General features: G+C 52.1%; 24 non-coding genes across 24 annotated transcripts; all 24 read left to right on the top strand.

Annotated features, from left to right (window-relative positions):
- Nucleotides 1-98: 98 nt before the first annotated feature.
- LOC144765822 (U2 spliceosomal RNA) lies at nucleotides 99-289 on the top strand. Its single transcript, XR_013597684.1, has one exon. It is a non-coding gene; the product is annotated as a U2 spliceosomal RNA (small nuclear RNA).
- A 997-nt stretch (nucleotides 290-1,286) lies between these two features.
- LOC144765821 (U2 spliceosomal RNA) lies at nucleotides 1,287-1,477 on the top strand. The gene has a single exon (XR_013597683.1). It is a non-coding gene; the product is annotated as a U2 spliceosomal RNA (small nuclear RNA).
- A 981-nt stretch (nucleotides 1,478-2,458) lies between these two features.
- On the top strand, nucleotides 2,459-2,649 carry LOC144765820 (U2 spliceosomal RNA). The gene has a single exon (XR_013597682.1). It is a non-coding gene; the product is annotated as a U2 spliceosomal RNA (small nuclear RNA).
- Nucleotides 2,650-3,640: 991 nt separating this feature from the next.
- LOC144765819 (U2 spliceosomal RNA) lies at nucleotides 3,641-3,831 on the top strand. Its single transcript, XR_013597681.1, has one exon. It is a non-coding gene; the product is annotated as a U2 spliceosomal RNA (small nuclear RNA).
- Nucleotides 3,832-4,812: 981 nt separating this feature from the next.
- Nucleotides 4,813-5,003, top strand: LOC144765818 (U2 spliceosomal RNA). The gene has a single exon (XR_013597680.1). It is a non-coding gene; the product is annotated as a U2 spliceosomal RNA (small nuclear RNA).
- Nucleotides 5,004-6,000: 997 nt separating this feature from the next.
- On the top strand, nucleotides 6,001-6,191 carry LOC144765817 (U2 spliceosomal RNA). The gene has a single exon (XR_013597679.1). It is a non-coding gene; the product is annotated as a U2 spliceosomal RNA (small nuclear RNA).
- Nucleotides 6,192-7,172: 981 nt separating this feature from the next.
- Nucleotides 7,173-7,363, top strand: LOC144765816 (U2 spliceosomal RNA). Its single transcript, XR_013597678.1, has one exon. It is a non-coding gene; the product is annotated as a U2 spliceosomal RNA (small nuclear RNA).
- Nucleotides 7,364-8,354: 991 nt separating this feature from the next.
- On the top strand, nucleotides 8,355-8,545 carry LOC144765815 (U2 spliceosomal RNA). Its single transcript, XR_013597677.1, has one exon. It is a non-coding gene; the product is annotated as a U2 spliceosomal RNA (small nuclear RNA).
- Nucleotides 8,546-9,526: 981 nt separating this feature from the next.
- Nucleotides 9,527-9,717, top strand: LOC144765814 (U2 spliceosomal RNA). Its single transcript, XR_013597676.1, has one exon. It is a non-coding gene; the product is annotated as a U2 spliceosomal RNA (small nuclear RNA).
- A 997-nt stretch (nucleotides 9,718-10,714) lies between these two features.
- Nucleotides 10,715-10,905, top strand: LOC144765812 (U2 spliceosomal RNA). Its single transcript, XR_013597675.1, has one exon. It is a non-coding gene; the product is annotated as a U2 spliceosomal RNA (small nuclear RNA).
- A 981-nt stretch (nucleotides 10,906-11,886) lies between these two features.
- On the top strand, nucleotides 11,887-12,077 carry LOC144765811 (U2 spliceosomal RNA). The gene has a single exon (XR_013597674.1). It is a non-coding gene; the product is annotated as a U2 spliceosomal RNA (small nuclear RNA).
- A 1,001-nt stretch (nucleotides 12,078-13,078) lies between these two features.
- On the top strand, nucleotides 13,079-13,269 carry LOC144765810 (U2 spliceosomal RNA). The gene has a single exon (XR_013597673.1). It is a non-coding gene; the product is annotated as a U2 spliceosomal RNA (small nuclear RNA).
- A 981-nt stretch (nucleotides 13,270-14,250) lies between these two features.
- LOC144765809 (U2 spliceosomal RNA) lies at nucleotides 14,251-14,441 on the top strand. Its single transcript, XR_013597672.1, has one exon. It is a non-coding gene; the product is annotated as a U2 spliceosomal RNA (small nuclear RNA).
- Nucleotides 14,442-15,414: 973 nt separating this feature from the next.
- LOC144765808 (U2 spliceosomal RNA) lies at nucleotides 15,415-15,605 on the top strand. The gene has a single exon (XR_013597671.1). It is a non-coding gene; the product is annotated as a U2 spliceosomal RNA (small nuclear RNA).
- Nucleotides 15,606-16,586: 981 nt separating this feature from the next.
- LOC144765807 (U2 spliceosomal RNA) lies at nucleotides 16,587-16,777 on the top strand. Its single transcript, XR_013597670.1, has one exon. It is a non-coding gene; the product is annotated as a U2 spliceosomal RNA (small nuclear RNA).
- A 981-nt stretch (nucleotides 16,778-17,758) lies between these two features.
- Nucleotides 17,759-17,949, top strand: LOC144765806 (U2 spliceosomal RNA). Its single transcript, XR_013597669.1, has one exon. It is a non-coding gene; the product is annotated as a U2 spliceosomal RNA (small nuclear RNA).
- A 983-nt stretch (nucleotides 17,950-18,932) lies between these two features.
- On the top strand, nucleotides 18,933-19,123 carry LOC144765805 (U2 spliceosomal RNA). The gene has a single exon (XR_013597668.1). It is a non-coding gene; the product is annotated as a U2 spliceosomal RNA (small nuclear RNA).
- A 982-nt stretch (nucleotides 19,124-20,105) lies between these two features.
- LOC144765804 (U2 spliceosomal RNA) lies at nucleotides 20,106-20,296 on the top strand. The gene has a single exon (XR_013597667.1). It is a non-coding gene; the product is annotated as a U2 spliceosomal RNA (small nuclear RNA).
- A 1,001-nt stretch (nucleotides 20,297-21,297) lies between these two features.
- Nucleotides 21,298-21,488, top strand: LOC144765803 (U2 spliceosomal RNA). Its single transcript, XR_013597666.1, has one exon. It is a non-coding gene; the product is annotated as a U2 spliceosomal RNA (small nuclear RNA).
- Nucleotides 21,489-22,469: 981 nt separating this feature from the next.
- Nucleotides 22,470-22,660, top strand: LOC144765802 (U2 spliceosomal RNA). Its single transcript, XR_013597665.1, has one exon. It is a non-coding gene; the product is annotated as a U2 spliceosomal RNA (small nuclear RNA).
- Nucleotides 22,661-23,633: 973 nt separating this feature from the next.
- On the top strand, nucleotides 23,634-23,824 carry LOC144765801 (U2 spliceosomal RNA). The gene has a single exon (XR_013597664.1). It is a non-coding gene; the product is annotated as a U2 spliceosomal RNA (small nuclear RNA).
- Nucleotides 23,825-24,807: 983 nt separating this feature from the next.
- Nucleotides 24,808-24,997, top strand: LOC144764303 (U2 spliceosomal RNA). The gene has a single exon (XR_013596487.1). It is a non-coding gene; the product is annotated as a U2 spliceosomal RNA (small nuclear RNA).
- A 979-nt stretch (nucleotides 24,998-25,976) lies between these two features.
- On the top strand, nucleotides 25,977-26,167 carry LOC144765800 (U2 spliceosomal RNA). The gene has a single exon (XR_013597663.1). It is a non-coding gene; the product is annotated as a U2 spliceosomal RNA (small nuclear RNA).
- Nucleotides 26,168-27,142: 975 nt separating this feature from the next.
- On the top strand, nucleotides 27,143-27,333 carry LOC144765799 (U2 spliceosomal RNA). Its single transcript, XR_013597662.1, has one exon. It is a non-coding gene; the product is annotated as a U2 spliceosomal RNA (small nuclear RNA).
- Nucleotides 27,334-27,737: the final 404 nt, after the last annotated feature.

Genomic DNA, 27,737 nt, shown 5'->3' with positions numbered 1-27,737 from the left:
GGCGGAAAGGCGGCCAGCGACGGTGCGAGGGAAGAGCCAAGTCCGGGTGAGCCAGGTAGATTGCTTCGGGAGGCGTTGATTCTGAATGGGCCCGGGTTATCGCTTCTCGGCCTTTTGGCTAAGATCAAGTGTAGTATCTGTTCTTATCAGTTTAATATCTGATACGTCCTCTATCTGGGGACCATATATTAAATTGATTTTTGGAACAGGGAGATGGAATAGGAGCTTGCTCTGTCCACTCCACGCATCAACCTGGTATTGCAGTACCTCCAGGAATGGTGCACTTCCCCACCCGGGGAAAACAATGCTGTTGAAAAATAGACGAGAAAACGAGAGTAGCGCTCCACTACCAAACCCTGTAAAGTGGCGCTATTGTGTTTGCGTGTGAATAAAAGCAAACTGGTCACCGTGTCTTGCCTTATTCATGTATTTATTTGACTTATTTGCCGCACCCGGGCCGTGCGTTATTTATTTATTCATTTATTAATTTTTCGGGTTTACGAAAAAAAAATACAAATAAAAAATTATTTCTTTTTTTCTCCCCTTCTCCATCCAGACGCTGCACTTTGAAAAGAGACAAACGTCGGAAAAAGATTGTTTTTCCAGCAGCAGACTTTCAGTGATTTTGGATCCATTTCACTGGGGAACGAATGGAAGAAGGTTCCCAGCAAGTCAGTGGGAGGGAGGGAGGGAGGGAGGGAGGGAGGGAGGGAGGGAGGCAGGCAGGCAGGCTGGCTGGCATGCAGGCTGGCAGAGAAGTGGACACTGCCCTTGGCTTCTCTGAGCAAGAAGAAAAATACAGAGTCCTTTTCCTTCTCTGCCCGCCCCGCCCGTCCCCGAACGGCCACGAACGGCCAAGCCTTATCTATAGGCCTTAGGCTGCAGGGGAGCAGTGTCCCCGGCAAGCGAGGGTGAGGGGCCGGCCATATCCGGTCAGGGAGCTGTCCAGGGCATCCTGGGCTGATTCCCAGCATCCCCTGGCTGCCAGGCTTTCTGGCCAGCCGTCTGGAAGCAGTGCGCAGGAAGGGGCGGGGCATGCAAATTCTAGAAAGAGGACAACGTGGGTATGCTAAGTGACGCCTGATGAGGCGACAGCCGAGGAGGACTCTGGGAGCCGGGAGAAGGCCTGAGGCCGGGGCCTCCTTTCCACCCAGACATACTGAGCCCTTGCTGGGAGTCGGAAAAAGAGGCGGAAAGGCGGCCAGCGACGGTGCGAGGGAAGAGCCAAGTCCGGGTGAGCCAGGTAGATTGCTTCGGGAGGCGTTGATTCTGAATGGGCCCGGGTTATCGCTTCTCGGCCTTTTGGCTAAGATCAAGTGTAGTATCTGTTCTTATCAGTTTAATATCTGATACGTCCTCTATCTGGGGACCATATATTAAATTGATTTTTGGAACAGGGAGATGGAATAGGAGCTTGCTCTGTCCACTCCACGCATCAACCTGGTATTGCAGTACCTCCAGGAATGGTGCACTTCCCCACCCGGGGAAAACAATGCTGTTGAAAAATAGACGAGAAAACGAGAGTAGCGCTCCACTACCAAACCCTGTAAAGTGGCGCTATTGTGTTTGCGTGTGAATAAAAGCAAACTGGTCACCGTGTCTTGCCTTATTCATGTATTTATTTGACTTATTTGCCGCACCCGGGCCGTGCGTTATTTATTTATTCATTTATTAATTTTTCGGGTTTACGAAAAAAAAATACAAATAAAAAATTATTTCTTTTTTTCTCCCCTTCTCCATCCAGACGCTGCACTTTGAAAAGAGACAAACGTCGGAAAAAGATTGTTTTTCCAGCAGCAGACTTTCAGTGATTTTGGATCCATTTCACTGGGGAACGAATGGAAGAAGGTTCCCAGCAAGTCAGTGGGAGGGAGGGAGGAAGGGAGGAAGGCAGGCAGGCAGGCTGGCTGGCATGCAGGCTGGCAGAGAAGTGGACACTGCCCTTGGCTTCTCTGAGCAAGAAGAAAAATACAGAGTCCTTTTCCTTCTCTGCCCGCCCCGCCCGTCCCCGAACGGCCACGAACGGCCAAGCCTTATCTATAGGCCTTAGGCTGCAGGGGAGCAGTGTCCCCGGCAAGCGAGGGTGAGGGGCCGGCCATATCCGGTCAGGGAGCTGTCCAGGGCATCCTGGGCTGATTCCCAGCATCCCCTGGCTGCCAGGCTTTCTGGCCAGCCGTCTGGAAGCAGTGCGCAGGAAGGGGCGGGGCATGCAAATTCTAGAAAGAGGACAACGTGGGTATGCTAAGTGACGCCTGATGAGGCGACAGCCGAGGAGGACTCTGGGAGCCGGGAGAAGGCCTGAGGCCGGGGCCTCCTTTCCACCCAGACATACTGAGCCCTTGCTGGGAGTCGGAAAAAGAGGCGGAAAGGTGGCCAGCGACGGTGCGAGGGAAGAGCCAAGTCCGGGTGAGCCAGGTAGATTGCTTCGGGAGGCGTTGATTCTGAATGGGCCCGGGTTATCGCTTCTCGGCCTTTTGGCTAAGATCAAGTGTAGTATCTGTTCTTATCAGTTTAATATCTGATACGTCCTCTATCTGGGGACCATATATTAAATTGATTTTTGGAACAGGGAGATGGAATAGGAGCTTGCTCTGTCCACTCCACGCATCAACCTGGTATTGCAGTACCTCCAGGAATGGTGCACTTCCCCACCCGGGGAAAACAATGCTGTTGAAAAATAGACGAGAAAACGAGAGTAGCGCTCCACTACCAAACCCTGTAAAGTGGCGCTATTGTGTTTGCGTGTGAATAAAAGCAAACTGGTCACCGTGTCTTGCCTTATTCATGTATTTATTTGACTTATTTGCCGCACCCGGGCCGTGCGTTATTTATTTATTTATTTATTAATTTTTCGGGTTTACGAAAAAAAAATACAAATAAAAAATTATTTCTTTTTTTCTCCCCTTCTCCATCCAGACGCTGCACTTTGAAAAGAGACAAACGTCGGAAAAAGATTGTTTTTCCAGCAGCAGACTTTCAGTGATTTTGGATCCATTTCACTGGGGAACGAATGGAAGAAGGTTCCCAGCAAGTCAGTGGGAGGGAGGGAGGGAGGGAGGGAGGGAGGGAGGAAGGGAGGGAGGCAGGCAGGCAGGCTGGCTGGCATGCAGGCTGGCAGAGAAGTGGACACTGCCCTTGGCTTCTCTGAGCAAGAAGAAAAATACAGAGTCCTTTTCCTTCTCTGCCCGCCCCGAACGGCCACGAACGGCCAAGCCTTATCTATAGGCCTTAGGCTGCAGGGGAGCAGTGTCCCCGGCAAGCGAGGGTGAGGGGCCGGCCATATCCGGTCAGGGAGCTGTCCAGGGCATCCTGGGCTGATTCCCAGCATCCCCTGGCTGCCAGGCTTTCTGGCCAGCCGTCTGGAAGCAGTGCGCAGGAAGGGGCGGGGCATGCAAATTCTAGAAAGAGGACAACGTGGGTATGCTAAGTGACGCCTGATGAGGCGACAGCCGAGGAGGACTCTGGGAGCCGGGAGAAGGCCTGAGGCCGGGGCCTCCTTTCCACCCAGACATACTGAGCCCTTGCTGGGAGTCGGAAAAAGAGGCGGAAAGGCGGCCAGCGACGGTGCGAGGGAAGAGCCAAGTCCGGGTGAGCCAGGTAGATTGCTTCGGGAGGCGTTGATTCTGAATGGGCCCGGGTTATCGCTTCTCGGCCTTTTGGCTAAGATCAAGTGTAGTATCTGTTCTTATCAGTTTAATATCTGATACGTCCTCTATCTGGGGACCATATATTAAATTGATTTTTGGAACAGGGAGATGGAATAGGAGCTTGCTCTGTCCACTCCACGCATCAACCTGGTATTGCAGTACCTCCAGGAATGGTGCACTTCCCCTCCCGGGGAAAACAATGCTGTTGAAAAATAGACGAGAAAACGAGAGTAGCGCTCCACTACCAAACCCTGTAAAGTGGCGCTATTGTGTTTGCGTGTGAATAAAAGCAAACTGGTCACCGTGTCTTGCCTTATTCATGTATTTATTTGACTTATTTGCCGCACCCGGGCCGTGCGTTATTTATTTATTCATTTATTAATTTTTCGGGTTTACGAAAAAAAAATACAAATAAAAAATTATTTCTTTTTTTCTCCCCTTCTCCATCCAGACGCTGCACTTTGAAAAGAGACAAACGTCGGAAAAAGATTGTTTTTCCAGCAGCAGACTTTCAGTGATTTTGGATCCATTTCACTGGGGAACGAATGGAAGAAGGTTCCCAGCAAGTCAGTGGGAGGGAGGGAGGAAGGGAGGGAGGCAGGCAGGCAGGCTGGCTGGCATGCAGGCTGGCAGAGAAGTGGACACTGCCCTTGGCTTCTCTGAGCAAGAAGAAAAATACAGAGTCCTTTTCCTTCTCTGCCCGCCCCGCCCGTCCCCGAACGGCCACGAACGGCCAAGCCTTATCTATAGGCCTTAGGCTGCAGGGGAGCAGTGTCCCCGGCAAGCGAGGGTGAGGGGCCGGCCATATCCGGTCAGGGAGCTGTCCAGGGCATCCTGGGCTGATTCCCAGCATCCCCTGGCTGCCAGGCTTTCTGGCCAGCCGTCTGGAAGCAGTGCGCAGGAAGGGGCGGGGCATGCAAATTCTAGAAAGAGGACAACGTGGGTATGCTAAGTGACGCCTGATGAGGCGACAGCCGAGGAGGACTCTGGGAGCCGGGAGAAGGCCTGAGGCCGGGGCCTCCTTTCCACCCAGACATACTGAGCCCTTGCTGGGAGTCGGAAAAAGAGGCGGAAAGGCGGCCAGCGACGGTGCGAGGGAAGAGCCAAGTCCGGGTGAGCCAGGTAGATTGCTTCGGGAGGCGTTGATTCTGAATGGGCCCGGGTTATCGCTTCTCGGCCTTTTGGCTAAGATCAAGTGTAGTATCTGTTCTTATCAGTTTAATATCTGATACGTCCTCTATCTGGGGACCATATATTAAATTGATTTTTGGAACAGGGAGATGGAATAGGAGCTTGCTCTGTCCACTCCACGCATCAACCTGGTATTGCAGTACCTCCAGGAATGGTGCACTTCCCCACCCGGGGAAAACAATGCTGTTGAAAAATAGACGAGAAAACGAGAGTAGCGCTCCACTACCAAACCCTGTAAAGTGGCGCTATTGTGTTTGCGTGTGAATAAAAGCAAACTGGTCACCGTGTCTTGCCTTATTCATGTATTTATTTGACTTATTTGCCGCACCCGGGCCGTGCGTTATTTATTTATTCATTTATTAATTTTTCGGGTTTACGAAAAAAAAATACAAATAAAAAATTATTTCTTTTTTTCTCCCCTTCTCCATCCAGACGCTGCACTTTGAAAAGAGACAAACGTCGGAAAAAGATTGTTTTTCCAGCAGCAGACTTTCAGTGATTTTGGATCCATTTCACTGGGGAACGAATGGAAGAAGGTTCCCAGCAAGTCAGTGGGAGGGAGGGAGGGAGGGAGGGAGGGAGGGAGGGAGGGAGGCAGGCAGGCAGGCTGGCTGGCATGCAGGCTGGCAGAGAAGTGGACACTGCCCTTGGCTTCTCTGAGCAAGAAGAAAAATACAGAGTCCTTTTCCTTCTCTGCCCGCCCCGCCCGTCCCCGAACGGCCACGAACGGCCAAGCCTTATCTATAGGCCTTAGGCTGCAGGGGAGCAGTGTCCCCGGCAAGCGAGGGTGAGGGGCCGGCCATATCCGGTCAGGGAGCTGTCCAGGGCATCCTGGGCTGATTCCCAGCATCCCCTGGCTGCCAGGCTTTCTGGCCAGCCGTCTGGAAGCAGTGCGCAGGAAGGGGCGGGGCATGCAAATTCTAGAAAGAGGACAACGTGGGTATGCTAAGTGACGCCTGATGAGGCGACAGCCGAGGAGGACTCTGGGAGCCGGGAGAAGGCCTGAGGCCGGGGCCTCCTTTCCACCCAGACATACTGAGCCCTTGCTGGGAGTCGGAAAAAGAGGCGGAAAGGCGGCCAGCGACGGTGCGAGGGAAGAGCCAAGTCCGGGTGAGCCAGGTAGATTGCTTCGGGAGGCGTTGATTCTGAATGGGCCCGGGTTATCGCTTCTCGGCCTTTTGGCTAAGATCAAGTGTAGTATCTGTTCTTATCAGTTTAATATCTGATACGTCCTCTATCTGGGGACCATATATTAAATTGATTTTTGGAACAGGGAGATGGAATAGGAGCTTGCTCTGTCCACTCCACGCATCAACCTGGTATTGCAGTACCTCCAGGAATGGTGCACTTCCCCACCCGGGGAAAACAATGCTGTTGAAAAATAGACGAGAAAACGAGAGTAGCGCTCCACTACCAAACCCTGTAAAGTGGCGCTATTGTGTTTGCGTGTGAATAAAAGCAAACTGGTCACCGTGTCTTGCCTTATTCATGTATTTATTTGACTTATTTGCCGCACCCGGGCCGTGCGTTATTTATTTATTCATTTATTAATTTTTCGGGTTTACGAAAAAAAAATACAAATAAAAAATTATTTCTTTTTTTCTCCCCTTCTCCATCCAGACGCTGCACTTTGAAAAGAGACAAACGTCGGAAAAAGATTGTTTTTCCAGCAGCAGACTTTCAGTGATTTTGGATCCATTTCACTGGGGAACGAATGGAAGAAGGTTCCCAGCAAGTCAGTGGGAGGGAGGGAGGAAGGGAGGAAGGCAGGCAGGCAGGCTGGCTGGCATGCAGGCTGGCAGAGAAGTGGACACTGCCCTTGGCTTCTCTGAGCAAGAAGAAAAATACAGAGTCCTTTTCCTTCTCTGCCCGCCCCGCCCGTCCCCGAACGGCCACGAACGGCCAAGCCTTATCTATAGGCCTTAGGCTGCAGGGGAGCAGTGTCCCCGGCAAGCGAGGGTGAGGGGCCGGCCATATCCGGTCAGGGAGCTGTCCAGGGCATCCTGGGCTGATTCCCAGCATCCCCTGGCTGCCAGGCTTTCTGGCCAGCCGTCTGGAAGCAGTGCGCAGGAAGGGGCGGGGCATGCAAATTCTAGAAAGAGGACAACGTGGGTATGCTAAGTGACGCCTGATGAGGCGACAGCCGAGGAGGACTCTGGGAGCCGGGAGAAGGCCTGAGGCCGGGGCCTCCTTTCCACCCAGACATACTGAGCCCTTGCTGGGAGTCGGAAAAAGAGGCGGAAAGGTGGCCAGCGACGGTGCGAGGGAAGAGCCAAGTCCGGGTGAGCCAGGTAGATTGCTTCGGGAGGCGTTGATTCTGAATGGGCCCGGGTTATCGCTTCTCGGCCTTTTGGCTAAGATCAAGTGTAGTATCTGTTCTTATCAGTTTAATATCTGATACGTCCTCTATCTGGGGACCATATATTAAATTGATTTTTGGAACAGGGAGATGGAATAGGAGCTTGCTCTGTCCACTCCACGCATCAACCTGGTATTGCAGTACCTCCAGGAATGGTGCACTTCCCCACCCGGGGAAAACAATGCTGTTGAAAAATAGACGAGAAAACGAGAGTAGCGCTCCACTACCAAACCCTGTAAAGTGGCGCTATTGTGTTTGCGTGTGAATAAAAGCAAACTGGTCACCGTGTCTTGCCTTATTCATGTATTTATTTGACTTATTTGCCGCACCCGGGCCGTGCGTTATTTATTTATTTATTTATTAATTTTTCGGGTTTACGAAAAAAAAATACAAATAAAAAATTATTTCTTTTTTTCTCCCCTTCTCCATCCAGACGCTGCACTTTGAAAAGAGACAAACGTCGGAAAAAGATTGTTTTTCCAGCAGCAGACTTTCAGTGATTTTGGATCCATTTCACTGGGGAACGAATGGAAGAAGGTTCCCAGCAAGTCAGTGGGAGGGAGGGAGGGAGGGAGGGAGGGAGGGAGGAAGGGAGGGAGGCAGGCAGGCAGGCTGGCTGGCATGCAGGCTGGCAGAGAAGTGGACACTGCCCTTGGCTTCTCTGAGCAAGAAGAAAAATACAGAGTCCTTTTCCTTCTCTGCCCGCCCCGAACGGCCACGAACGGCCAAGCCTTATCTATAGGCCTTAGGCTGCAGGGGAGCAGTGTCCCCGGCAAGCGAGGGTGAGGGGCCGGCCATATCCGGTCAGGGAGCTGTCCAGGGCATCCTGGGCTGATTCCCAGCATCCCCTGGCTGCCAGGCTTTCTGGCCAGCCGTCTGGAAGCAGTGCGCAGGAAGGGGCGGGGCATGCAAATTCTAGAAAGAGGACAACGTGGGTATGCTAAGTGACGCCTGATGAGGCGACAGCCGAGGAGGACTCTGGGAGCCGGGAGAAGGCCTGAGGCCGGGGCCTCCTTTCCACCCAGACATACTGAGCCCTTGCTGGGAGTCGGAAAAAGAGGCGGAAAGGCGGCCAGCGACGGTGCGAGGGAAGAGCCAAGTCCGGGTGAGCCAGGTAGATTGCTTCGGGAGGCGTTGATTCTGAATGGGCCCGGGTTATCGCTTCTCGGCCTTTTGGCTAAGATCAAGTGTAGTATCTGTTCTTATCAGTTTAATATCTGATACGTCCTCTATCTGGGGACCATATATTAAATTGATTTTTGGAACAGGGAGATGGAATAGGAGCTTGCTCTGTCCACTCCACGCATCAACCTGGTATTGCAGTACCTCCAGGAATGGTGCACTTCCCCTCCCGGGGAAAACAATGCTGTTGAAAAATAGACGAGAAAACGAGAGTAGCGCTCCACTACCAAACCCTGTAAAGTGGCGCTATTGTGTTTGCGTGTGAATAAAAGCAAACTGGTCACCGTGTCTTGCCTTATTCATGTATTTATTTGACTTATTTGCCGCACCCGGGCCGTGCGTTATTTATTTATTCATTTATTAATTTTTCGGGTTTACGAAAAAAAAATACAAATAAAAAATTATTTCTTTTTTTCTCCCCTTCTCCATCCAGACGCTGCACTTTGAAAAGAGACAAACGTCGGAAAAAGATTGTTTTTCCAGCAGCAGACTTTCAGTGATTTTGGATCCATTTCACTGGGGAACGAATGGAAGAAGGTTCCCAGCAAGTCAGTGGGAGGGAGGGAGGAAGGGAGGGAGGCAGGCAGGCAGGCTGGCTGGCATGCAGGCTGGCAGAGAAGTGGACACTGCCCTTGGCTTCTCTGAGCAAGAAGAAAAATACAGAGTCCTTTTCCTTCTCTGCCCGCCCCGCCCGTCCCCGAACGGCCACGAACGGCCAAGCCTTATCTATAGGCCTTAGGCTGCAGGGGAGCAGTGTCCCCGGCAAGCGAGGGTGAGGGGCCGGCCATATCCGGTCAGGGAGCTGTCCAGGGCATCCTGGGCTGATTCCCAGCATCCCCTGGCTGCCAGGCTTTCTGGCCAGCCGTCTGGAAGCAGTGCGCAGGAAGGGGCGGGGCATGCAAATTCTAGAAAGAGGACAACGTGGGTATGCTAAGTGACGCCTGATGAGGCGACAGCCGAGGAGGACTCTGGGAGCCGGGAGAAGGCCTGAGGCCGGGGCCTCCTTTCCACCCAGACATACTGAGCCCTTGCTGGGAGTCGGAAAAAGAGGCGGAAAGGCGGCCAGCGACGGTGCGAGGGAAGAGCCAAGTCCGGGTGAGCCAGGTAGATTGCTTCGGGAGGCGTTGATTCTGAATGGGCCCGGGTTATCGCTTCTCGGCCTTTTGGCTAAGATCAAGTGTAGTATCTGTTCTTATCAGTTTAATATCTGATACGTCCTCTATCTGGGGACCATATATTAAATTGATTTTTGGAACAGGGAGATGGAATAGGAGCTTGCTCTGTCCACTCCACGCATCAACCTGGTATTGCAGTACCTCCAGGAATGGTGCACTTCCCCACCCGGGGAAAACAATGCTGTTGAAAAATAGACGAGAAAACGAGAGTAGCGCTCCACTACCAAACCCTGTAAAGTGGCGCTATTGTGTTTGCGTGTGAATAAAAGCAAACTGGTCACCGTGTCTTGCCTTATTCATGTATTTATTTGACTTATTTGCCGCACCCGGGCCGTGCGTTATTTATTTATTCATTTATTAATTTTTCGGGTTTACGAAAAAAAAATACAAATAAAAAATTATTTCTTTTTTTCTCCCCTTCTCCATCCAGACGCTGCACTTTGAAAAGAGACAAACGTCGGAAAAAGATTGTTTTTCCAGCAGCAGACTTTCAGTGATTTTGGATCCATTTCACTGGGGAACGAATGGAAGAAGGTTCCCAGCAAGTCAGTGGGAGGGAGGGAGGGAGGGAGGGAGGGAGGGAGGGAGGGAGGCAGGCAGGCAGGCTGGCTGGCATGCAGGCTGGCAGAGAAGTGGACACTGCCCTTGGCTTCTCTGAGCAAGAAGAAAAATACAGAGTCCTTTTCCTTCTCTGCCCGCCCCGCCCGTCCCCGAACGGCCACGAACGGCCAAGCCTTATCTATAGGCCTTAGGCTGCAGGGGAGCAGTGTCCCCGGCAAGCGAGGGTGAGGGGCCGGCCATATCCGGTCAGGGAGCTGTCCAGGGCATCCTGGGCTGATTCCCAGCATCCCCTGGCTGCCAGGCTTTCTGGCCAGCCGTCTGGAAGCAGTGCGCAGGAAGGGGCGGGGCATGCAAATTCTAGAAAGAGGACAACGTGGGTATGCTAAGTGACGCCTGATGAGGCGACAGCCGAGGAGGACTCTGGGAGCCGGGAGAAGGCCTGAGGCCGGGGCCTCCTTTCCACCCAGACATACTGAGCCCTTGCTGGGAGTCGGAAAAAGAGGCGGAAAGGCGGCCAGCGACGGTGCGAGGGAAGAGCCAAGTCCGGGTGAGCCAGGTAGATTGCTTCGGGAGGCGTTGATTCTGAATGGGCCCGGGTTATCGCTTCTCGGCCTTTTGGCTAAGATCAAGTGTAGTATCTGTTCTTATCAGTTTAATATCTGATACGTCCTCTATCTGGGGACCATATATTAAATTGATTTTTGGAACAGGGAGATGGAATAGGAGCTTGCTCTGTCCACTCCACGCATCAACCTGGTATTGCAGTACCTCCAGGAATGGTGCACTTCCCCACCCGGGGAAAACAATGCTGTTGAAAAATAGACGAGAAAACGAGAGTAGCGCTCCACTACCAAACCCTGTAAAGTGGCGCTATTGTGTTTGCGTGTGAATAAAAGCAAACTGGTCACCGTGTCTTGCCTTATTCATGTATTTATTTGACTTATTTGCCGCACCCGGGCCGTGCGTTATTTATTTATTCATTTATTAATTTTTCGGGTTTACGAAAAAAAAATACAAATAAAAAATTATTTCTTTTTTTCTCCCCTTCTCCATCCAGACGCTGCACTTTGAAAAGAGACAAACGTCGGAAAAAGATTGTTTTTCCAGCAGCAGACTTTCAGTGATTTTGGATCCATTTCACTGGGGAACGAATGGAAGAAGGTTCCCAGCAAGTCAGTGGGAGGGAGGGAGGAAGGGAGGGAGGCAGGCAGGCAGGCTGGCTGGCATGCAGGCTGGCAGAGAAGTGGACACTGCCCTTGGCTTCTCTGAGCAAGAAGAAAAATACAGAGTCCTTTTCCTTCTCTGCCCGCCCCGCCCGTCCCCGAACGGCCACGAACGGCCAAGCCTTATCTATAGGCCTTAGGCTGCAGGGGAGCAGTGTCCCCGGCAAGCGAGGGTGAGGGGCCGGCCATATCCGGTCAGGGAGCTGTCCAGGGCATCCTGGGCTGATTCCCAGCATCCCCTGGCTGCCAGGCTTTCTGGCCAGCCGTCTGGAAGCAGTGCGCAGGAAGGGGCGGGGCATGCAAATTCTAGAAAGAGGACAACGTGGGTATGCTAAGTGACGCCTGATGAGGCGACAGCCGAGGAGGACTCTGGGAGCCGGGAGAAGGCCTGAGGCCGGGGCCTCCTTTCCACCCAGACATACTGAGCCCTTGCTGGGAGTCGGAAAAAGAGGCGGAAAGGTGGCCAGCGACGGTGCGAGGGAAGAGCCAAGTCCGGGTGAGCCAGGTAGATTGCTTCGGGAGGCGTTGATTCTGAATGGGCCCGGGTTATCGCTTCTCGGCCTTTTGGCTAAGATCAAGTGTAGTATCTGTTCTTATCAGTTTAATATCTGATACGTCCTCTATCTGGGGACCATATATTAAATTGATTTTTGGAACAGGGAGATGGAATAGGAGCTTGCTCTGTCCACTCCACGCATCAACCTGGTATTGCAGTACCTCCAGGAATGGTGCACTTCCCCACCCGGGGAAAACAATGCTGTTGAAAAATAGACGAGAAAACGAGAGTAGCGCTCCACTACCAAACCCTGTAAAGTGGCGCTATTGTGTTTGCGTGTGAATAAAAGCAAACTGGTCACCGTGTCTTGCCTTATTCATGTATTTATTTGACTTATTTGCCGCACCCGGGCCGTGCGTTATTTATTTATTTATTTATTAATTTTTCGGGTTTACGAAAAAAAAATACAAATAAAAAATTATTTCTTTTTTTCTCCCCTTCTCCATCCAGACGCTGCACTTTGAAAAGAGACAAACGTCGGAAAAAGATTGTTTTTCCAGCAGCAGACTTTCAGTGATTTTGGATCCATTTCACTGGGGAACGAATGGAAGAAGGTTCCCAGCAAGTCAGTGGGAGGGAGGGAGGGAGGGAGGGAGGGAGGGAGGAAGGGAGGGAGGCAGGCAGGCAGGCTGGCTGGCATGCAGGCTGGCAGAGAAGTGGACACTGCCCTTGGCTTCTCTGAGCAAGAAGAAAAATACAGAGTCCTTTTCCTTCTCTGCCCGCCCCGCCCGTCCCCGAACGGCCACGAACGGCCAAGCCTTATCTATAGGCCTTAGGCTGCAGGGGAGCAGTGTCCCCGGCAAGCGAGGGTGAGGGGCCGGCCATATCCGGTCAGGGAGCTGTCCAGGGCATCCTGGGCTGATTCCCAGCATCCCCTGGCTGCCAGGCTTTCTGGCCAGCCGTCTGGAAGCAGTGCGCAGGAAGGGGCGGGGCATGCAAATTCTAGAAAGAGGACAACGTGGGTATGCTAAGTGACGCCTGATGAGGCGACAGCCGAGGAGGACTCTGGGAGCCGGGAGAAGGCCTGAGGCCGGGGCCTCCTTTCCACCCAGACATACTGAGCCCTTGCTGGGAGTCGGAAAAAGAGGCGGAAAGGCGGCCAGCGACGGTGCGAGGGAAGAGCCAAGTCCGGGTGAGCCAGGTAGATTGCTTCGGGAGGCGTTGATTCTGAATGGGCCCGGGTTATCGCTTCTCGGCCTTTTGGCTAAGATCAAGTGTAGTATCTGTTCTTATCAGTTTAATATCTGATACGTCCTCTATCTGGGGACCATATATTAAATTGATTTTTGGAACAGGGAGATGGAATAGGAGCTTGCTCTGTCCACTCCACGCATCAACCTGGTATTGCAGTACCTCCAGGAATGGTGCACTTCCCCACCCGGGGAAAACAATGCTGTTGAAAAATAGACGAGAAAACGAGAGTAGCGCTCCACTACCAAACCCTGTAAAGTGGCGCTATTGTGTTTGCGTGTGAATAAAAGCAAACTGGTCACCGTGTCTTGCCTTATTCATGTATTTATTTGACTTATTTGCCGCACCCGGGCCGTGCGTTATTTATTTATTCATTTATTAATTTTTCGGGTTTACGAAAAAAAAATACAAATAAAAAATTATTTCTTTTTTTCTCCCCTTCTCCATCCAGACGCTGCACTTTGAAAAGAGACAAACGTCGGAAAAAGATTGTTTTTCCAGCAGCAGACTTTCAGTGATTTTGGATCCATTTCACTGGGGAACGAATGGAAGAAGGTTCCCAGCAAGTCAGTGGGAGGGAGGGAGGAAGGGAGGGAGGCAGGCAGGCAGGCTGGCTGGCATGCAGGCTGGCAGAGAAGTGGACACTGCCCTTGGCTTCTCTGAGCAAGAAGAAAAATACAGAGTCCTTTTCCTTCTCTGCCCGCCCCGCCCGTCCCCGAACGGCCACGAACGGCCAAGCCTTATCTATAGGCCTTAGGCTGCAGGGGAGCAGTGTCCCCGGCAAGCGAGGGTGAGGGGCCGGCCATATCCGGTCAGGGAGCTGTCCAGGGCATCCTGGGCTGATTCCCAGCATCCCCTGGCTGCCAGGCTTTCTGGCCAGCCGTCTGGAAGCAGTGCGCAGGAAGGGGCGGGGCATGCAAATTCTAGAAAGAGGACAACGTGGGTATGCTAAGTGACGCCTGATGAGGCGACAGCCGAGGAGGACTCTGGGAGCCGGGAGAAGGCCTGAGGCCGGGGCCTCCTTTCCACCCAGACATACTGAGCCCTTGCTGGGAGTCGGAAAAAGAGGCGGAAAGGCGGCCAGCGACGGTGCGAGGGAAGAGCCAAGTCCGGGTGAGCCAGGTAGATTGCTTCGGGAGGCGTTGATTCTGAATGGGCCCGGGTTATCGCTTCTCGGCCTTTTGGCTAAGATCAAGTGTAGTATCTGTTCTTATCAGTTTAATATCTGATACGTCCTCTATCTGGGGACCATATATTAAATTGATTTTTGGAACAGGGAGATGGAATAGGAGCTTGCTCTGTCCACTCCACGCATCAACCTGGTATTGCAGTACCTCCAGGAATGGTGCACTTCCCCACCCGGGGAAAACAATGCTGTTGAAAAATAGACGAGAAAACGAGAGTAGCGCTCCACTACCAAACCCTGTAAAGTGGCGCTATTGTGTTTGCGTGTGAATAAAAGCAAACTGGTCACCGTGTCTTGCCTTATTCATGTATTTATTTGACTTATTTGCCGCACCCGGGCCGTGCGTTATTTATTTATTCATTTATTAATTTTTCGGGTTTACGAAAAAAAAATACAAATAAAAAATTATTTCTTTTTTTCTCCCCTTCTCCATCCAGACGCTGCACTTTGAAAAGAGACAAACGTCGGAAAAAGATTGTTTTTCCAGCAGCAGACTTTCAGTGATTTTGGATCCATTTCACTGGGGAACGAATGGAAGAAGGTTCCCAGCAAGTCAGTGGGAGGGAGGGAGGGAGGCAGGCAGGCAGGCTGGCTGGCATGCAGGCTGGCAGAGAAGTGGACACTGCCCTTGGCTTCTCTGAGCAAGAAGAAAAATACAGAGTCCTTTTCCTTCTCTGCCCGCCCCGCCCGTCCCCGAACGGCCACGAACGGCCAAGCCTTATCTATAGGCCTTAGGCTGCAGGGGAGCAGTGTCCCCGGCAAGCGAGGGTGAGGGGCCGGCCATATCCGGTCAGGGAGCTGTCCAGGGCATCCTGGGCTGATTCCCAGCATCCCCTGGCTGCCAGGCTTTCTGGCCAGCCGTCTGGAAGCAGTGCGCAGGAAGGGGCGGGGCATGCAAATTCTAGAAAGAGGACAACGTGGGTATGCTAAGTGACGCCTGATGAGGCGACAGCCGAGGAGGACTCTGGGAGCCGGGAGAAGGCCTGAGGCCGGGGCCTCCTTTCCACCCAGACATACTGAGCCCTTGCTGGGAGTCGGAAAAAGAGGCGGAAAGGCGGCCAGCGACGGTGCGAGGGAAGAGCCAAGTCCGGGTGAGCCAGGTAGATTGCTTCGGGAGGCGTTGATTCTGAATGGGCCCGGGTTATCGCTTCTCGGCCTTTTGGCTAAGATCAAGTGTAGTATCTGTTCTTATCAGTTTAATATCTGATACGTCCTCTATCTGGGGACCATATATTAAATTGATTTTTGGAACAGGGAGATGGAATAGGAGCTTGCTCTGTCCACTCCACGCATCAACCTGGTATTGCAGTACCTCCAGGAATGGTGCACTTCCCCACCCGGGGAAAACAATGCTGTTGAAAAATAGACGAGAAAACGAGAGTAGCGCTCCACTACCAAACCCTGTAAAGTGGCGCTATTGTGTTTGCGTGTGAATAAAAGCAAACTGGTCACCGTGTCTTGCCTTATTCATGTATTTATTTGACTTATTTGCCGCACCCGGGCCGTGCGTTATTTATTTATTCATTTATTAATTTTTCGGGTTTACGAAAAAAAAATACAAATAAAAAATTATTTCTTTTTTTCTCCCCTTCTCCATCCAGACGCTGCACTTTGAAAAGAGACAAACGTCGGAAAAAGATTGTTTTTCCAGCAGCAGACTTTCAGTGATTTTGGATCCATTTCACTGGGGAACGAATGGAAGAAGGTTCCCAGCAAGTCAGTGGGAGGGAGGGAGGAAGGGAGGGAGGCAGGCAGGCAGGCTGGCTGGCATGCAGGCTGGCAGAGAAGTGGACACTGCCCTTGGCTTCTCTGAGCAAGAAGAAAAATACAGAGTCCTTTTCCTTCTCTGCCCGCCCCGCCCGTCCCCGAACGGCCACGAACGGCCAAGCCTTATCTATAGGCCTTAGGCTGCAGGGGAGCAGTGTCCCCGGCAAGCGAGGGTGAGGGGCCGGCCATATCCGGTCAGGGAGCTGTCCAGGGCATCCTGGGCTGATTCCCAGCATCCCCTGGCTGCCAGGCTTTCTGGCCAGCCGTCTGGAAGCAGTGCGCAGGAAGGGGCGGGGCATGCAAATTCTAGAAAGAGGACAACGTGGGTATGCTAAGTGACGCCTGATGAGGCGACAGCCGAGGAGGACTCTGGGAGCCGGGAGAAGGCCTGAGGCCGGGGCCTCCTTTCCACCCAGACATACTGAGCCCTTGCTGGGAGTCGGAAAAAGAGGCGGAAAGGCGGCCAGCGACGGTGCGAGGGAAGAGCCAAGTCCGGGTGAGCCAGGTAGATTGCTTCGGGAGGCGTTGATTCTGAATGGGCCCGGGTTATCGCTTCTCGGCCTTTTGGCTAAGATCAAGTGTAGTATCTGTTCTTATCAGTTTAATATCTGATACGTCCTCTATCTGGGGACCATATATTAAATTGATTTTTGGAACAGGGAGATGGAATAGGAGCTTGCTCTGTCCACTCCACGCATCAACCTGGTATTGCAGTACCTCCAGGAATGGTGCACTTCCCCACCCGGGGAAAACAATGCTGTTGAAAAATAGACGAGAAAACGAGAGTAGCGCTCCACTACCAAACCCTGTAAAGTGGCGCTATTGTGTTTGCGTGTGAATAAAAGCAAACTGGTCACCGTGTCTTGCCTTATTCATGTATTTATTTGACTTATTTGCCGCACCCGGGCCGTGCGTTATTTATTTATTCATTTATTAATTTTTCGGGTTTACGAAAAAAAAATACAAATAAAAAATTATTTCTTTTTTTCTCCCCTTCTCCATCCAGACGCTGCACTTTGAAAAGAGACAAACGTCGGAAAAAGATTGTTTTTCCAGCAGCAGACTTTCAGTGATTTTGGATCCATTTCACTGGGGAACGAATGGAAGAAGGTTCCCAGCAAGTCAGTGGGAGGGAGGGAGGAAGGGAGGGAGGCAGGCAGGCAGGCTGGCTGGCATGCAGGCTGGCAGAGAAGTGGACACTGCCCTTGGCTTCTCTGAGCAAGAAGAAAAATACAGAGTCCTTTTCCTTCTCTGCCCGCCCCGCCCGTCCCCGAACGGCCACGAACGGCCAAGCCTTATCTATAGGCCTTAGGCTGCAGGGGAGCAGTGTCCCCGGCAAGCGAGGGTGAGGGGCCGGCCATATCCGGTCAGGGAGCTGTCCAGGGCATCCTGGGCTGATTCCCAGCATCCCCTGGCTGCCAGGCTTTCTGGCCAGCCGTCTGGAAGCAGTGCGCAGGAAGGGGCGGGGCATGCAAATTCTAGAAAGAGGACAACGTGGGTATGCTAAGTGACGCCTGATGAGGCGACAGCCGAGGAGGACTCTGGGAGCCGGGAGAAGGCCTGAGGCCGGGGCCTCCTTTCCACCCAGACATACTGAGCCCTTGCTGGGAGTCGGAAAAAGAGGCGGAAAGGCGGCCAGCGACGGTGCGAGGGAAGAGCCAAGTCCGGGTGAGCCAGGTAGATTGCTTCGGGAGGCGTTGATTCTGAATGGGCCCGGGTTATCGCTTCTCGGCCTTTTGGCTAAGATCAAGTGTAGTATCTGTTCTTATCAGTTTAATATCTGATACGTCCTCTATCTGGGGACCATATATTAAATTGATTTTTGGAACAGGGAGATGGAATAGGAGCTTGCTCTGTCCACTCCACGCATCAACCTGGTATTGCAGTACCTCCAGGAATGGTGCACTTCCCCACCCGGGGAAAACAATGCTGTTGAAAAATAGACGAGAAAACGAGAGTAGCGCTCCACTACCAAACCCTGTAAAGTGGCGCTATTGTGTTTGCGTGTGAATAAAAGCAAACTGGTCACCGTGTCTTGCCTTATTCATGTATTTATTTGACTTATTTGCCGCACCCGGGCCGTGCGTTATTTATTTATTCATTTATTAATTTTTCGGGTTTACGAAAAAAAAATACAAATAAAAAATTATTTCTTTTTTTCTCCCCTTCTCCATCCAGACGCTGCACTTTGAAAAGAGACAAACGTCGGAAAAAGATTGTTTTTCCAGCAGCAGACTTTCAGTGATTTTGGATCCATTTCACTGGGGAACGAATGGAAGAAGGTTCCCAGCAAGTCAGTGGGAGGGAGGGAGGGAGGCAGGCAGGCAGGCTGGCTGGCATGCAGGCTGGCAGAGAAGTGGACACTGCCCTTGGCTTCTCTGAGCAAGAAGAAAAATACAGAGTCCTTTTCCTTCTCTGCCCGCCCCGCCCGTCCCCGAACGGCCACGAACGGCCACGAACGGCCAAGCCTTATCTATAGGCCTTAGGCTGCAGGGGAGCAGTGTCCCCGGCAAGCGAGGGTGAGGGGCCGGCCATATCCGGTCAGGGAGCTGTCCAGGGCATCCTGGGCTGATTCCCAGCATCCCCTGGCTGCCAGGCTTTCTGGCCAGCCGTCTGGAAGCAGTGCGCAGGAAGGGGCGGGGCATGCAAATTCTAGAAAGAGGACAACGTGGGTATGCTAAGTGACGCCTGATGAGGCGACAGCCGAGGAGGACTCTGGGAGCCGGGAGAAGGCCTGAGGCCGGGGCCTCCTTTCCACCCAGACATACTGAGCCCTTGCTGGGAGTCGGAAAAAGAGGCGGAAAGGCGGCCAGCGACGGTGCGAGGGAAGAGCCAAGTCCGGGTGAGCCAGGTAGATTGCTTCGGGAGGCGTTGATTCTGAATGGGCCCGGGTTATCGCTTCTCGGCCTTTTGGCTAAGATCAAGTGTAGTATCTGTTCTTATCAGTTTAATATCTGATACGTCCTCTATCTGGGGACCATATATTAAATTGATTTTTGGAACAGGGAGATGGAATAGGAGCTTGCTCTGTCCACTCCACGCATCAACCTGGTATTGCAGTACCTCCAGGAATGGTGCACTTCCCCACCCGGGGAAAACAATGCTGTTGAAAAATAGACGAGAAAACGAGAGTAGCGCTCCACTACCAAACCCTGTAAAGTGGCGCTATTGTGTTTGCGTGTGAATAAAAGCAAACTGGTCACCGTGTCTTGCCTTATTCATGTATTTATTTGACTTATTTGCCGCACCCGGGCCGTGCGTTATTTATTTATTCATTTATTAATTTTTCGGGTTTACGAGAAAAAAAATACAAATAAAAAATTATTTCTTTTTTTCTCCCCTTCTCCATCCAGACGCTGCACTTTGAAAAGAGACAAACGTCGGAAAAAGATTGTTTTTCCAGCAGCAGACTTTCAGTGATTTTGGATCCATTTCACTGGGGAACGAATGGAAGAAGGTTCCCAGCAAGTCAGTGGGAGGGAGGGAGGAAGGGAGGGAGGCAGGCAGGCAGGCTGGCTGGCATGCAGGCTGGCAGAGAAGTGGACACTGCCCTTGGCTTCTCTGAGCAAGAAGAAAAATACAGAGTCCTTTTCCTTCTCTGCCCGCCCCGCCCGTCCCCGAACGGCCACGAACGGCCAAGCCTTATCTATAGGCCTTAGGCTGCAGGGGAGCAGTGTCCCCGGCAAGCGAGGGTGAGGGGCCGGCCATATCCGGTCAGGGAGCTGTCCAGGGCATCCTGGGCTGATTCCCAGCATCCCCTGGCTGCCAGGCTTTCTGGCCAGCCGTCTGGAAGCAGTGCGCAGGAAGGGGCGGGGCATGCAAATTCTAGAAAGAGGACAACGTGGGTATGCTAAGTGACGCCTGATGAGGCGACAGCCGAGGAGGACTCTGGGAGCCGGGAGAAGGCCTGAGGCCGGGGCCTCCTTTCCACCCAGACATACTGAGCCCTTGCTGGGAGTCGGAAAAAGAGGCGGAAAGGCGGCCAGCGACGGTGCGAGGGAAGAGCCAAGTCCGGGTGAGCCAGGTAGATTGCTTCGGGAGGCGTTGATTCTGAATGGGCCCGGGTTATCGCTTCTCGGCCTTTTGGCTAAGATCAAGTGTAGTATCTGTTCTTATCAGTTTAATATCTGATACGTCCTCTATCTGGGGACCATATATTAAATTGATTTTTGGAACAGGGAGATGGAATAGGAGCTTGCTCTGTCCACTCCACGCATCAACCTGGTATTGCAGTACCTCCAGGAATGGTGCACTTCCCCACCCGGGGAAAACAATGCTGTTGAAAAATAGACGAGAAAACGAGAGTAGCGCTCCACTACCAAACCCTGTAAAGTGGCGCTATTGTGTTTGCGTGTGAATAAAAGCAAACTGGTCACCGTGTCTTGCCTTATTCATGTATTTATTTGACTTATTTGCCGCACCCGGGCCGTGCGTTATTTATTTATTTATTTATTAATTTTTCGGGTTTACGAAAAAAAAATACAAATAAAAAATTATTTCTTTTTTTCTCCCCTTCTCCATCCAGACGCTGCACTTTGAAAAGAGACAAACGTCGGAAAAAGATTGTTTTTCCAGCAGCAGACTTTCAGTGATTTTGGATCCATTTCACTGGGGAACGAATGGAAGAAGGTTCCCAGCAAGTCAGTGGGAGGGAGGGAGGGAGGGAGGGAGGGAGGGAGGAAGGGAGGGAGGCAGGCAGGCAGGCTGGCTGGCATGCAGGCTGGCAGAGAAGTGGACACTGCCCTTGGCTTCTCTGAGCAAGAAGAAAAATACAGAGTCCTTTTCCTTCTCTGCCCGCCCCGCCCGTCCCCGAACGGCCACGAACGGCCAAGCCTTATCTATAGGCCTTAGGCTGCAGGGGAGCAGTGTCCCCGGCAAGCGAGGGTGAGGGGCCGGCCATATCCGGTCAGGGAGCTGTCCAGGGCATCCTGGGCTGATTCCCAGCATCCCCTGGCTGCCAGGCTTTCTGGCCAGCCGTCTGGAAGCAGTGCGCAGGAAGGGGCGGGGCATGCAAATTCTAGAAAGAGGACAACGTGGGTATGCTAAGTGACGCCTGATGAGGCGACAGCCGAGGAGGACTCTGGGAGCCGGGAGAAGGCCTGAGGCCGGGGCCTCCTTTCCACCCAGACATACTGAGCCCTTGCTGGGAGTCGGAAAAAGAGGCGGAAAGGCGGCCAGCGACGGTGCGAGGGAAGAGCCAAGTCCGGGTGAGCCAGGTAGATTGCTTCGGGAGGCGTTGATTCTGAATGGGCCCGGGTTATCGCTTCTCGGCCTTTTGGCTAAGATCAAGTGTAGTATCTGTTCTTATCAGTTTAATATCTGATACGTCCTCTATCTGGGGACCATATATTAAATTGATTTTTGGAACAGGGAGATGGAATAGGAGCTTGCTCTGTCCACTCCACGCATCAACCTGGTATTGCAGTACCTCCAGGAATGGTGCACTTCCCCACCTGGGGAAAACAATGCTGTTGAAAAATAGACGAGAAAACGAGAGTAGCGCTCCACTACCAAACCCTGTAAAGTGGCGCTATTGTGTTTGCGTGTGAATAAAAGCAAACTGGTCACCGTGTCTTGCCTTATTCATGTATTTATTTGACTTATTTGCCGCACCCGGGCCGTGCGTTATTTATTTATTCATTTATTAATTTTTCGGGTTTACGAAAAAAAAATACAAATAAAAAATTATTTCTTTTTTTCTCCCCTTCTCCATCCAGACGCTGCACTTTGAAAAGAGACAAACGTCGGAAAAAGATTGTTTTTCCAGCAGCAGACTTTCAGTGATTTTGGATCCATTTCACTGGGGAACGAATGGAAGAAGGTTCCCAGCAAGTCAGTGGGAGGGAGGGAGGAAGGGAGGGAGGCAGGCAGGCAGGCTGGCTGGCATGCAGGCTGGCAGAGAAGTGGACACTGCCCTTGGCTTCTCTGAGCAAGAAGAAAAATACAGAGTCCTTTTCCTTCTCTGCCCGCCCCGCCCGTCCCCGAACGGCCACGAACGGCCAAGCCTTATCTATAGGCCTTAGGCTGCAGGGGAGCAGTGTCCCCGGCAAGCGAGGGTGAGGGGCCGGCCATATCCGGTCAGGGAGCTGTCCAGGGCATCCTGGGCTGATTCCCAGCATCCCCTGGCTGCCAGGCTTTCTGGCCAGCCGTCTGGAAGCAGTGCGCAGGAAGGGGCGGGGCATGCAAATTCTAGAAAGAGGACAACGTGGGTATGCTAAGTGACGCCTGATGAGGCGACAGCCGAGGAGGACTCTGGGAGCCGGGAGAAGGCCTGAGGCCGGGGCCTCCTTTCCACCCAGACATACTGAGCCCTTGCTGGGAGTCGGAAAAAGAGGCGGAAAGGCGGCCAGCGACGGTGCGAGGGAAGAGCCAAGTCCGGGTGAGCCAGGTAGATTGCTTCGGGAGGCGTTGATTCTGAATGGGCCCGGGTTATCGCTTCTCGGCCTTTTGGCTAAGATCAAGTGTAGTATCTGTTCTTATCAGTTTAATATCTGATACGTCCTCTATCTGGGGACCATATATTAAATTGATTTTTGGAACAGGGAGATGGAATAGGAGCTTGCTCTGTCCACTCCACGCATCAACCTGGTATTGCAGTACCTCCAGGAATGGTGCACTTCCCCACCCGGGGAAAACAATGCTGTTGAAAAATAGACGAGAAAACGAGAGTAGCGCTCCACTACCAAACCCTGTAAAGTGGCGCTATTGTGTTTGCGTGTGAATAAAAGCAAACTGGTCACCGTGTCTTGCCTTATTCATGTATTTATTTGACTTATTTGCCGCACCCGGGCCGTGCGTTATTTATTTATTCATTTATTAATTTTTCGGGTTTACGAAAAAAAAATACAAATAAAAAATTATTTCTTTTTTTCTCCCCTTCTCCATCCAGACGCTGCACTTTGAAAAGAGACAAACGTCGGAAAAAGATTGTTTTTCCAGCAGCAGACTTTCAGTGATTTTGGATCCATTTCACTGGGGAACGAATGGAAGAAGGTTCCCAGCAAGTCAGTGGGAGGGAGGGAGGGAGGCAGGCAGGCAGGCTGGCTGGCATGCAGGCTGGCAGAGAAGTGGACACTGCCCTTGGCTTCTCTGAGCAAGAAGAAAAATACAGAGTCCTTTTCCTTCTCTGCCCGCCCCGCCCGTCCCCGAACGGCCACGAACGGCCAAGCCTTATCTATAGGCCTTAGGCTGCAGGGGAGCAGTGTCCCCGGCAAGCGAGGGTGAGGGGCCGGCCATATCCGGTCAGGGAGCTGTCCAGGGCATCCTGGGCTGATTCCCAGCATCCCCTGGCTGCCAGGCTTTCTGGCCAGCCGTCTGGAAGCAGTGCGCAGGAAGGGGCGGGGCATGCAAATTCTAGAAAGAGGACAACGTGGGTATGCTAAGTGACGCCTGATGAGGCGACAGCCGAGGAGGACTCTGGGAGCCGGGAGAAGGCCTGAGGCCGGGGCCTCCTTTCCACCCAGACATACTGAGCCCTTGCTGGGAGTCGGAAAAAGAGGCGGAAAGGCGGCCAGCGACGGTGCGAGGGAAGAGCCAAGTCCGGGTGAGCCAGGTAGATTGCTTCGGGAGGCGTTGATTCTGAATGGGCCCGGGTTATCGCTTCTCGGCCTTTTGGCTAAGATCAAGTGTAGTATCTGTTCTTATCAGTTTAATATCTGATACGTCCTCTATCTGGGGACCATATATTAAATTGATTTTTGGAACAGGGAGATGGAATAGGAGCTTGCTCTGTCCACTCCACGCATCAACCTGGTATTGCAGTACCTCCAGGAATGGTGCACTTCCCCACCCGGGGAAAACAATGCTGTTGAAAAATAGACGAGAAAACGAGAGTAGCGCTCCACTACCAAACCCTGTAAAGTGGCGCTATTGTGTTTGCGTGTGAATAAAAGCAAACTGGTCACCGTGTCTTGCCTTATTCATGTATTTATTTGACTTATTTGCCGCACCCGGGCCGTGCGTTATTTATTTATTCATTTATTAATTTTTCGGGTTTACGAGAAAAAAAATACAAATAAAAAATTATTTCTTTTTTTCTCCCCTTCTCCATCCAGACGCTGCACTTTGAAAAGAGACAAACGTCGGAAAAAGATTGTTTTTCCAGCAGCAGACTTTCAGTGATTTTGGATCCATTTCACTGGGGAACGAATGGAAGAAGGTTCCCAGCAAGTCAGTGGGAGGGAGGGAGGAAGGGAGGGAGGCAGGCAGGCAGGCTGGCTGGCATGCAGGCTGGCAGAGAAGTGGACACTGCCCTTGGCTTCTCTGAGCAAGAAGAAAAATACAGAGTCCTTTTCCTTCTCTGCCCGCCCCCGCCCGTCCCCGAACGGCCACGAACGGCCAAGCCTTATCTATAGGCCTTAGGCTGCAGGGGAGCAGTGTCCCCGGCAAGCGAGGGTGAGGGGCCGGCCATATCCGGTCAGGGAGCTGTCCAGGGCATCCTGGGCTGATTCCCAGCATCCCCTGGCTGCCAGGCTTTCTGGCCAGCCGTCTGGAAGCAGTGCGCAGGAAGGGGCGGGGCATGCAAATTCTAGAAAGAGGACAACGTGGGTATGCTAAGTGACGCCTGATGAGGCGACAGCCGAGGAGGACTCTGGGAGCCGGGAGAAGGCCTGAGGCCGGGGCCTCCTTTCCACCCAGACATACTGAGCCCTTGCTGGGAGTCGGAAAAAGAGGCGGAAAGGCGGCCAGCGACGGTGCGAGGGAAGAGCCAAGTCCGGGTGAGCCAGGTAGATTGCTTCGGGAGGCGTTGATTCTGAATGGGCCCGGGTTATCGCTTCTCGCCTTTTGGCTAAGATCAAGTGTAGTATCTGTTCTTATCAGTTTAATATCTGATACGTCCTCTATCTGGGGACCATATATTAAATTGATTTTTGGAACAGGGAGATGGAATAGGAGCTTGCTCTGTCCACTCCACGCATCAACCTGGTATTGCAGTACCTCCAGGAATGGTGCACTTCCCCACCCGGGGAAAACAATGCTGTTGAAAAATAGACGAGAAAACGAGAGTAGCGCTCCACTACCAAACCCTGTAAAGTGGCGCTATTGTGTTTGCGTGTGAATAAAAGCAAACTGGTCACCGTGTCTTGCCTTATTCATGTATTTATTTGACTTATTTGCCGCACCCGGGCCGTGCGTTATTTATTTATTCATTTATTAATTTTTCGGGTTTACGAAAAAAAAATACAAATAAAAAATTATTTCTTTTTTCTCCCCTTCTCCATCCAGACGCTGCACTTTGAAAAGAGACAAACGTCGGAAAAAGATTGTTTTTCCAGCAGCAGACTTTCAGTGATTTTGGATCCATTTCACTGGGGAACGAATGGAAGAAGGTTCCCAGCAAGTCAGTGGGAGGGAGGGAGGAAGGGAGGGAGGCAGGCAGGCAGGCTGGCTGGCATGCAGGCTGGCAGAGAAGTGGACACTGCCCTTGGCTTCTCTGAGCAAGAAGAAAAATACAGAGTCCTTTTCCTTCTCTGCCCGCCCCGCCCGTCCCCGAACGGCCACGAACGGCCAAGCCTTATCTATAGGCCTTAGGCTGCAGGGGAGCAGTGTCCCCGGCAAGCGAGGGTGAGGGGCCGGCCATATCCGGTCAGGGAGCTGTCCAGGGCATCCTGGGCTGATTCCCAGCATCCCCTGGCTGCCAGGCTTCTGGCCAGCCGTCTGGAAGCAGTGCGCAGGAAGGGGCGGGGCATGCAAATTCTAGAAAGAGGACAACGTGGGTATGCTAAGTGACGCCTGATGAGGCGACAGCCGAGGAGGACTCTGGGAGCCGGGAGAAGGCCTGAGGCCGGGGCCTCCTTTCCACCCAGACATACTGAGCCCTTGCTGGGAGTCGGAAAAAGAGGCGGAAAGGCGGCCAGCGACGGTGCGAGGGAAGAGCCAAGTCCGGGTGAGCCAGGTAGATTGCTTCGGGAGGCGTTGATTCTGAATGGGCCCGGGTTATCGCTTCTCGGCCTTTTGGCTAAGATCAAGTGTAGTATCTGTTCTTATCAGTTTAATATCTGATACGTCCTCTATCTGGGGACCATATATTAAATTGATTTTTGGAACAGGGAGATGGAATAGGAGCTTGCTCTGTCCACTCCACGCATCAACCTGGTATTGCAGTACCTCCAGGAATGGTGCACTTCCCCCACCCGGGGAAAACAATGCTGTTGAAAAATAGACGAGAAAACGAGAGTAGCGCTCCACTACCAAACCCTGTAAAGTGGCGCTATTGTGTTTGCGTGTGAATAAAAGCAAACTGGTCACCGTGTCTTGCCTTATTCATGTATTTATTTGACTTATTTGCCGCACCCGGGCCGTGCGTTATTTATTTATTCATTTATTAATTTTTCGGGTTTACGAGAAAAAAAATACAAATAAAAAATTATTTCTTTTTTTCTCCCCTTCTCCATCCAGACGCTGCACTTTGAAAAGAGACAAACGTCGGAAAAAGATTGTTTTTCCAGCAGCAGACTTTCAGTGATTTTGGATCCATTTCACTGGGGAACGAATGGAAGAAGGTTCCCAGCAAGTCAGTGGGAGGGAGGGAGGGAGGCAGGCAGGCAGGCTGGCTGGCATGCAGGCTGGCAGAGAAGTGGACACTGCCCTTGGCTTCTCTGAGCAAGAAGAAAAATACAGAGTCCTTTTCCTTCTCTGCCCGCCCCGCCCGTCCCCGAACGGCCACGAACGGCCAAGCCTTATCTATAGGCCTTAGGCTGCAGGGGAGCAGTGTCCCCGGCAAGCGAGGGTGAGGGGCCGGCCATATCCGGTCAGGGAGCTGTCCAGGGCATCCTGGGCTGATTCCCAGCATCCCCTGGCTGCCAGGCTTTCTGGCCAGCCGTCTGGAAGCAGTGCGCAGGAAGGGGCGGGGCATGCAAATTCTAGAAAGAGGACAACGTGGGTATGCTAAGTGACGCCTGATGAGGCGACAGCCGAGGAGGACTCTGGGAGCCGGGAGAAGGCCTGAGGCCGGGGCCTCCTTTCCACCCAGACATACTGAGCCCTTGCTGGGAGTCGGAAAAAGAGGCGGAAAGGCGGCCAGCGACGGTGCGAGGGAAGAGCCAAGTCCGGGTGAGCCAGGTAGATTGCTTCGGGAGGCGTTGATTCTGAATGGGCCCGGGTTATCGCTTCTCGGCCTTTTGGCTAAGATCAAGTGTAGTATCTGTTCTTATCAGTTTAATATCTGATACGTCCTCTATCTGGGGACCATATATTAAATTGATTTTTGGAACAGGGAGATGGAATAGGAGCTTGCTCTGTCCACTCCACGCATCAACCTGGTATTGCAGTACCTCCAGGAATGGTGCACTTCCCCACCCGGGGAAAACAATGCTGTTGAAAAATAGACGAGAAAACGAGAGTAGCGCTCCACTACCAAACCCTGTAAAGTGGCGCTATTGTGTTTGCGTGTGAATAAAAGCAAACTGGTCACCGTGTCTTGCCTTATTCATGTATTTATTTGACTTATTTGCCGCACCCGGGCCGTGCGTTATTTATTTATTCATTTATTAATTTTTCGGGTTTACGAGAAAAAAAATACAAATAAAAAATTATTTCTTTTTTTCTCCCCTTCTCCATCCAGACGCTGCACTTTGAAAAGAGACAAACGTCGGAAAAAGATTGTTTTTCCAGCAGCAGACTTTCAGTGATTTTGGATCCATTTCACTGGGGAACGAATGGAAGAAGGTTCCCAGCAAGTCAGTGGGAGGGAGGGAGGA

The sequence above is a fragment of the Lissotriton helveticus genome, chromosome 6, assembly GCF_964261635.1.
Source record: "Lissotriton helveticus chromosome 6, aLisHel1.1, whole genome shotgun sequence".
Taxonomy (NCBI): Eukaryota; Metazoa; Chordata; class Amphibia; order Caudata; family Salamandridae; genus Lissotriton; species Lissotriton helveticus.
The sequence above is the reverse complement of the archived record's forward strand: the minus strand, read 5'-3'. Positions and strand labels throughout refer to the sequence as shown.